Here is a 9,736-nt window from a genome sequence, read left to right as displayed (position 1 = left end):
TCTATCCCCCTCAAATTGTTGTATGGCTCCTTTCTCTCTTTCTTTTGGCAGTAATGTCTCAATGTTTAATGCCCTTGTTAGTGATTGGGCATAGGTTAGTGTTCCCTGACTAGCCAATGAAACTGCGATTTCAGGACGCAGCCCTTTTCTGAATCTGTCAGCTTTCTTTTCATCAGTATCCACCAGTTGTGGATAATATCTTGACAATCGATTAAATGCACGATCATATTCTGTGACCGTACTTTTTCCCTGTCTTAAATTCCAAAACTCATTTTGTCTCTTTTGCCTATAACATTCTGGAATAAATTTTTCAAACAACTTTTCTTTGAAGCCTTCCCAAGTCAAAATGTCTTTTTGCGCTTGAGTCATAGTCCTTTCGACTGACTCCCACCAAAAGTCAGCTTCATCAATCGGCTGGTATTTTGCATATATTACATTCTCACGATCTTCACACCTTATATATGCAAATATTCGCTCTATCGCTCTAACCCATTTTTCGGCGTCTAACGGATTGCCTAAGCCGTCAAAAGTTGGAGGGTGTTGTTTTCTAAACATGTTTTCGGTATCACAGATTGGGATGTGATTAACTAGTTCGTCACCCTCGGGATTTTCGTTGTTTCTAGCTCGAGTTCTAGTTGTCATCTGTCAAAAGAAGTAATAATAAGACTTTATAGTATTCAACGTGTATTACGTGAACAAATTAAAAGGTAATACACATACAAACTTTATATTTTACAATGCCTCAACTAAGGTCTTTGGAAGCACAGATACATGTTTAGATATATTACACAAATATAGCCGATCTAGTGTCAAGGTGACGAAGTAAAATTGTCAATCCCTGACATCAAAACTTTGCTTTATCAATCTATCCCTGACTCTTCTTATTCTTCTTATTTTCCCCTCCATAGCCTAAACCCAAACTCTTAACTTCATCATCATCGTTGTCGCTAGAGATTTCGAGTGGACGTTTCTGACTTCCCGGTGTTGTATTTGATGCAGTCTCCACAATCATTGACCAATTTTCCTCATCATCACTATCTTTTATCTTGATATCTTCTTCACGCGGTGCTTCAAAACGAAAATATTCAAAATCCGTACAAATCCTGCAACGTGGCTTCCTAGACTGATACTTAGAAGAACCCGCTTCGTGGTCATGTGCCCTGATTGGATAATTAGGTTGTTGAAGACCTATTGGGGAAATTGTCATATATTTTCTTTCTTGGACTTGTTGCTCGCTACATTTCTTACGGGTCATTTGTTGATATATATTCATATCATCTACTTCTGGTGGCGGTGCACCAATAGTTACCCATTGTTTGAACAGAGTGGTTGCAAAAGTTGGGAAGTGAATGACTGGGTAGTACATTGAGTCATCTTCTCTAAGCCTCATGATTTTTTGCTCCACCCATGGCTTCCATGAAAGTGGTACTTGTGAACAAAACATATTTGCCACTTCCCAATCTGTAATCCAATATCTGACTGGTTGTCAAATAGTACAGAAATCGGCAAGCATCTGTCCTAGGGACTTGTTTTGGTTTACCGTATATGTTTTGAAGTATTCCACATCACACTGTAAAAGTTGGTTCATGTACCAAGCATTTTCGGATTCTATATCCCATAAGTCCATCTGTGATACAACAAATCGATAGAAAATATAATATATATCAACTAGCATAATTAATTTATAAAGACCACTAACTTATGTATAGTGGTACAACGAAACCTCTTCTTATAGTCTCGTGATCAATGCACAATTTTTTATCATCATTCCTTTATAACTCATTATTATCACTTTTAATAATATAACATGTAAATAATCACAAACTTTCAATCATAATACATGGAAGAAATCAATCATCATTTTTAAATATATCTTTAATGCATAATAATTTTATGCCATTTGTGATTCATTCATCATGAGAAACTCATATGAGAAACTCAAATAGAACATGTCAAATATTTCCTGAAGAGTCATTTCTTGCGCGCTATTACGCATATATAATTTAAACATATGCAACTTTTAATTCATGCTGCATGTAAAAAATATTGTACCTTGGTGGAGAGATAGCTAGCTGGGGGTTGCTGCATTTACATACTTAATCATATAGTCTTATTCATTTATTGATTGACTAAGTCAAAAATATTACTTTGATATTAAATTGGTACCAAACTGGGAGCGCGGATCTGACAGGATCCTGCTCTGATACCACTCTGTCACGCCCCAATTCCCGAAGGAAGGCACGAATGCCGAAACGTGAATAGGGGTTGGATTTAAGAAGCGGGAAAGAAGGGGGTAATAATAATACATAGATAACTTATTTAAGTAGCAATATTTTTTAATATTAAAGTCGGAAAGTTTGGCTCAGCACGCTGGTGGTTTAGAACCAGTCTACAAATACGTGCGGCTAAACAATCGGACATTTAATTACAATTTTAATAAAGCGGTAAATGATGGGGTAACCGAGTCTAGCTCGCCTAAAGGAGTTGACCGACCAGCTCACTCATGAAATTGGCATAGCACAACATGATCATGAGGGCTTTGGTCAAGCGTCCAAGAGGGGTCGACTACATGCACTCTCCATCGAGCGGTAAATAATAATTTGCGTACAAATAAATAATAATACCAAACATTAATTCTATATATATATAATCTTTAATTATAATTTTTACATACTCAAAATGTATAATAGACTTTTTATTATAATAGTTTTTTCAAAATATTGCAGCCAGCCCTCCACAGCTGCTTCCATCTCCACCAACTTATTGACCTGAAAAGATTAAAAGAATTTTGGGCTGAGTACTAGTGTACCCAGTGGGTCATGCATTTTTGAAATAATCATTTACATATGATAGTCCATGCATGTATGTGAATTATAGAAGGTTTTAAAAATAAATATTTAACTTCTATAATCACAAAATATTTTCATTCATTTGCGCGCGCCATACCGTAACACCACTGTTACCCTTATCCTTTCATTCGTAGTCCCTGGGCGACCCCTGGGAAGTAATCATTTATTCGTTCATTAACTAGATGGGACCCCCGGGACGAACCCACGTCAGCTACACCATCTAGCCGGATTAAGGGCGAATCCAAAATCCTCATTTCGTCTATAAGGCTCGTGGGGATCAATCCACTACCTTAAGACAGTGCGCACAACTTTTAATAGGTGTGTCATACCCATTAAAAGCCACAATTGTTAACATAAGAGCATTAAACAGTGGGATAACGTGAAAACATTTCATGGACATACCACATTTTATCTAACAATAACAGAGCTTAATAACTCAAATATACTTTGGAAGAAATAGAACCCACCTTTTTTTCTATTATTGGTCGACACCTCCTGTCTTTTAATATTTCTGCGTTATAATTTTGTGGTTTATTGCAACCATCCGACCACATATTTATATAGGTGATTTATAGCTATGCTGAGTCATTTATAGACGTATCCTGAGTCATTTATAGACGTATCCATAGGTTAGTAGGTTTGATTGGTTTGTTTCTTAAATTCCTACACTTGTTTCGTAGCTTCATTGGTATGGTTAGTCACTTTATCAACTTCTTACACTTGTTCCTGCTTAATATATATATCAATACTTTGCATGATTGCTACGTAATGGTATTTTTGTCCATGCATTTATATATATATATTTAACTCTTATGTTTTCAATGACTATTATACACTTTTCGTTTATATATATGATAGCTAACTATAGCCATGCATGCACACGTAGGTACACTTTCAAATTTATTAAGTTAATTTCATGCATTCCATGCACATATATATATATTATAATATACACACTACATGTTATTATATATAATATAACTAATTATTAACCTAAGGCCTTTTAGTATAGCTATATATATATATATATATATATATATACGTATATAATAATCAGTTTAAGATATATATATGTATATGCTAGCTATACATTATATTATATATAAAATCAATTTTATAAGAATATATATTTATATATCTATTATATATATATAAGTATTTTTATTTCACAATTTCTAAATAAATTCTTTTAGGTAAAATATATCTTTAAGTTTAGGATAAATAAATAATATGACAATATAATGCAATTGAGCTAATGCTGTGAAAATGCTTAAGAAATGTAAATGCAAATTTTAAATATGAGAGAAATGAGTAACGACATATTTATTCTAAAATCTAATTTATTCTAGGCTTAAATAAATCCCAGATTTTTTCAAATCTCACCAAATATCCTATAGAATAATCTAAAATTATCTTATGGAAAATCGGGGTGTTACAAAATCATTCCTCCATGTCCCTCGGTGTTTGAAGAAGGCTATATCCTTGTAGAGGATGAAAAAGATGAACTGGTCAGGACCATCACAAATGAAGAAATCAAGGAAGCTCTTTGGGACATAGAAATTAATCTAAACTTCAACATATTGATCTTAAATTGAATATTGATTAACTTACGAGCAGTCAGTAGGACTGTTAATGATGAGGATGGAAAACAAGAGAAATGGATTAAATAAGATAGCATGCCTAATTCGACTTCTAAGTTGAAAAAAATGAGAAATTGAGAACTCTATTCTCAAACTTTATATAATCAAATTATCATCAACTCAAGTCTACATTTCTCTCCATAAGATAGGCTATTATAGGCCCTAACTTAAACAAGTTCATAAATGAAAAAGACTCTTAAACTAGAAACATTAAAACAAAGACTCTTCAACTTAAGTGCCGACTGAAACATTCATAACTCTTTGAATACTTGGAATATGAAGCTCCATAATATCTCGATGGAAAGGTAATTGAACTGTCTTTCCAATGCCACCGGCCGTTCATTATTTGGAGTTGAAATGCGAAAGTTATGATTGAAACATTGAAGGATGGTCAAGCTGGCATATTCTACGAATTTTTACCACATCATTCCCTCCTTGTCGAACAGAACTCGTCTCCGAGTTCGGATCTCCCCTAACATACACCCCATGAGTACGTATAATTTTCTCTTTGAATTTGTTGTGCGTTCCAAACTTGAATGCATGAACCTCCCGCCGAAACTGTGGCATAATAAGCAAACAATTCCCCTTCTTCTTTTTTTGAAGATTTAGAGTAAGAAATGTGTTTACATGGCAAAACAACAATCTTAACCTTTCCTGTTATAAATGAATAAGTATTTTTTCTACCATCATGCATAACACCTTTATCATATTGCCAAGGTCGACCCAAAAGTATATGACCAACATTTATAGAGATAACATCATACCAAATAATAACTTGATATTGTCCATCAATTGAATATGTATGTGTCACATGATCATCAATGGAAAGAGAGATACCTGATGTCAATACTATAGAAATGGTATCATTCTTGAAAATTTGTTCTTCAGATATGACTTCCAATTCTTCATCAAATATAGGTGGACCGTCATAGAAATCAGTTTACATATCATCACAAGGAAACTCTGGTGAATCTTCATTGTTCCAAAGGCCAGAATTTAAATGGCCATCGTTTGATAGAACTAGCGGGGCAAAAGGATTTTCATATTCCGAGTCATCACCTGAATAGCCGTGGCCTGAACCGCGTTCGCTTTTGGCTCATTGACGCTCAAGACGTATGGTAAGCTCCTCAACTTGTCTCTGAAGTGCCTGAATTTCAGCATCTCGTTCATCTCCAAGATTTTCCATGTCTCCTCTACCACGACCACCTCTTTCTCTTCTCGCTGCCATGAGAGAAAGATGGAAATAACAAAGGGCCCAATCTGGCTCTAGATACCAAATTATGTGGATGGAAAATAAGAGAAATTGATGAAATAAGATAATATGCCTAATTCGACTTCTAAGTTGAAAAAAATGAGAAATTGAAAACTCTATTCTCAAACTTTATATAATCAAATTATCATCAACTCAAGTCTACATTTCTCTCCATAAGATAGGTTATTTATAGGCCCTAACTTAAACAAGTTCATAAATGAAAAAGACTCTTAAACTAGAAACATTAAAACAAAGACTCTTCAACTCAAGTGTCAAATGAAACGTTCATTACTCTTTGAATATTTGGAATCTGAAGCTCTATAATATCTCGATGGAAAGGTAATTGAACTGGCTTTCCAATTCCATCGGCCGTTCATTATTTGGAGTTGAAATGCGAAAGTTATGATTGAAACATTTAAGGATGGTCAAGCTGGCAGATTCTACGATCAGTTAACTTCCGATTACAGTAACGAAAGTGGGCAATAATTTATGTCCCAAACTTTAATATTTTTTTTATAAATATCCTCAACTTATTTTATACTTGAATAAATCTTGAATTTTGAAAGAAGTTCTTATTATGACTCAAAATCGAGAATTTGACAATGGAAAGATGAATCGCCTCGCTATACAACATCATCTTCTGCCCACAAATAAAAAAATAATCGCTCATAAGCTTCAAACAGTCTTTGCAAAATCCCGATTATCAACTTTCTTCACTGATGACATAGTGAAGTCAATTGTTGCAATTGGAAGGAATGTTGTCTGTAACAACTCAATTGTCCATGTGTTATCAACTCCATCTTCATAAATTGAGTTTGAAGGACCAAATAAATCCATTTTTTTCTCAATTTCAAATATTGACTCTTCTCAACTTGAACCTCAACAACCTTGAGCAAGCAAATCCCTTTTCTCATTGGATCATTCACAAACATTTAGTACTTGAATTTACCATTTGTTGGATTTTATGGAAAGATTTCTCACAATATTGAAAAAGTTTCATATCTATACAGTCAAGAACTTAGTGGATATATATATATATATATATATATATATATATATATATATATGCTAAAGTTCAATGAAGAAGGCCTAAATGTAAGAAAGAAGAGAGAAGTAATCTAATCCGTTGATCTTATCTAATCTAACGGACATGATTTATTCACGCCATGTTCAACGAATTTTTTCGTTGAACATATGGGGGGTCGAAACCCAGAACCCCCAAAAATATTGTATATGTTCACGAATGTTCAACGGAAAAATCCGTTGAACATGGCGTGAATAAATCATGTCCATTAGATTAGATAAGATCAACGGATGAGATTACTTCTCTCTTCTTTCTTACATTCAGACCTTTTTCATTGAACCTAACCCTATATATATATATATATATATATATATATATAGGGGAGGGCTACAGTATAAACACATCTTAACATATAAATTATAAACTAGTTGAAATGCATGATTTCTATGTAGAACACATATGAATTTCCTGTGTAACTGTATGAATTGCAAAAATTAATTATTTTGCTACCTATAGGATTCGAACCCAGGACCATGAATTCATCCAACAAGGTGATGAGTCAACCGTAAATCTTGATGATCTAAAGGCTGAAAATGGTTCGTATTTTATATGCTAAGATGTGCTTTTATTTTAGTCCACCCCTATATATATATATATATAGAGAGAGAGAGAGAGAAGGGTTCAACAGAGAAGCTAAATATTGTGGAGAATAGAGAATTCGTAAAATAAAAACGAACAGATCTATAATTTTAATGAACAGATCAATGTACCGCATGAACAGCAATTTGCCCCGGGTTCGAATCCTGCTGGTGGCGAGTTTTTCTATATTTTTACTAAATACGTCTGTTCATTAGTTATGTTGATCTGTTCGTAAAATATATAGATTTGTTCATGATGAATAAAAAGATAATTCTCTGTTGAACTCAACCCTATATATATATATATATATATATATATATATAGTTCAATTGTGAAGTGCAAATAATTTGAGAATTGAGAATTAATCATAGCCTTTGAAATATTAAGATCCAATGGTTTCAAGGCATTCAAAGATTCAGCCGTTTATATTTACTTTAAGGGTACTATAGACTTTTGAATATCCACAATACAATTTACGTTGCTAATTTTATGGGATAGGATTTTTGTATTTTTGGAAGTTATGGATTAAGAGTATATCTTTTAATCCTAGTGCGTAAAACCTAGATATTAAAAAATTTCAATACCGTCGCCGCAACAGATTTGTTAATCACATTTTGCTTTCAAGAGATTTCTCAGTATCATGTTAGAAACCAATTGTAATGCTGGAGATTCAATGGATAGTCAAGGTATGTTTAGAGAAGATCAACATGATATATAACATTCCTATTTTGTTTGATGATGTAGTTTAATTTGTTGTGTTGTTGAAGGAACGCGGATATTATCGATCCATCACTTATGTTTTTTTTTAGTTGTTTTTTGCATGTCTCAGAATCGTGAATGAGTTCTGGAAGTTAAGAAATCGTTGAAATACATTAATCCTAGCAATATAGACACAATCAAGAAATCATGAATCCTAGTTTCATAAACAAACTTAATCGTCGATATCCATCACACGCCGAACACAAAAAATAAGCAAAAAAGAAAATTACCTTTAGAGTTCTCGACATCCATCGCGTGCCGAACAAGATAACAACGTTTCGATCAAAAAAGATTAAGAAGACATTACTCAAAATTTCAAAGAAATAGATTCGTCGAAATCTGTTAATCAACTCCATAAACATTGAAAGAGCGAAAATGGTGGGATTTGATGAAACTTTCCCAAATCTTACTCAACTAAAAAGACATATATCTCATTTTCGATCAGAATATTAATTTCCATATTGATACAAAATAAATTAAACCATTTAATTCCTTAAATCTGGTGCGTTGGATCAAATAGATTGAATGGTATAGATTTGCTCTTAATTCTTAATGTAAGGGATTCTTCTTGGTGGATGAATGCAGATCCTGGGTTCGAATCCTGAAGGAAGCAATATTTTTTATTTTTTTGAATGCATTAATTTTAACAGCGAATGCATTAATTTTTACAGTGAATGCATTAGATTTGATGGTTCTCACGTTCTCACAAATAATGTAGTTCTCTCTAGAACCACACCCTACATATATATATATATATATATATAGGGAAGAGTTCAATGGAGATCACTAAACATTCAAAGAACAGAGACCAAATTTCAGCCGTTGATCTTATTTAATCTAACGGTCAGTATTTATTCACGCCATGTTCAACGATTTTTTTTGTTGAACATATATAGGGTCGAATCCCACAACCCCCAAAAAATCAACATTTATTCACGCAATGTTCAACGGATTTGATGAACGTTCATCAAATCCGTTGAACATATCAGTAATTTCGTTGAACATTCATCAAATCTGTTGAACATGGCGTGAATAAATGCTAATTTTTTGGGGGTTGTGACCATGTATCTGTTCAACAAAGAATAATTCGTTGAGCATGGCGTGAATAAATGCTGACCGTTAGATTATATAAGATCAACGGTTGAGATTTGGTTTATGTTCTCTGAATATTTAGTGGTTTTCATTGAACGCGAATATATATATATATATATATATATATAGGGGAAGGCTAAAATAAGAACGCTTCTTAAAATATAAATTAGGAACCATTTTCAGCCCTTAGATCATCAAGATCTACGGTTGATTCATCACCTTGTTAGATAAATTCATGGTCCTGAGTTCGAATCCCAAATGTAGCAAAAAATTATTTTTTGCAATTCATGCTTTTATACAGTTTATTCATGCGTGTTATACATAAAATTCATGTATTTTTGTTGGTTCGTAATTCTTAAAATAAGGGTGGTTTATTGAATAACCGCCCCCTATATATATATATATATATATATATATATATAGGGATGGGTTAGGGTGAAAACACCCCTTAGTGTATAAAATAGGAACTAATCTGAACCAT

This window comes from Salvia miltiorrhiza, chromosome 1 (assembly GCF_028751815.1).
Source record: "Salvia miltiorrhiza cultivar Shanhuang (shh) chromosome 1, IMPLAD_Smil_shh, whole genome shotgun sequence".
NCBI lineage: Eukaryota > Viridiplantae > Streptophyta > Magnoliopsida > Lamiales > Lamiaceae > Salvia > Salvia miltiorrhiza.
Note: the sequence above shows the minus strand (reverse complement) of the source record.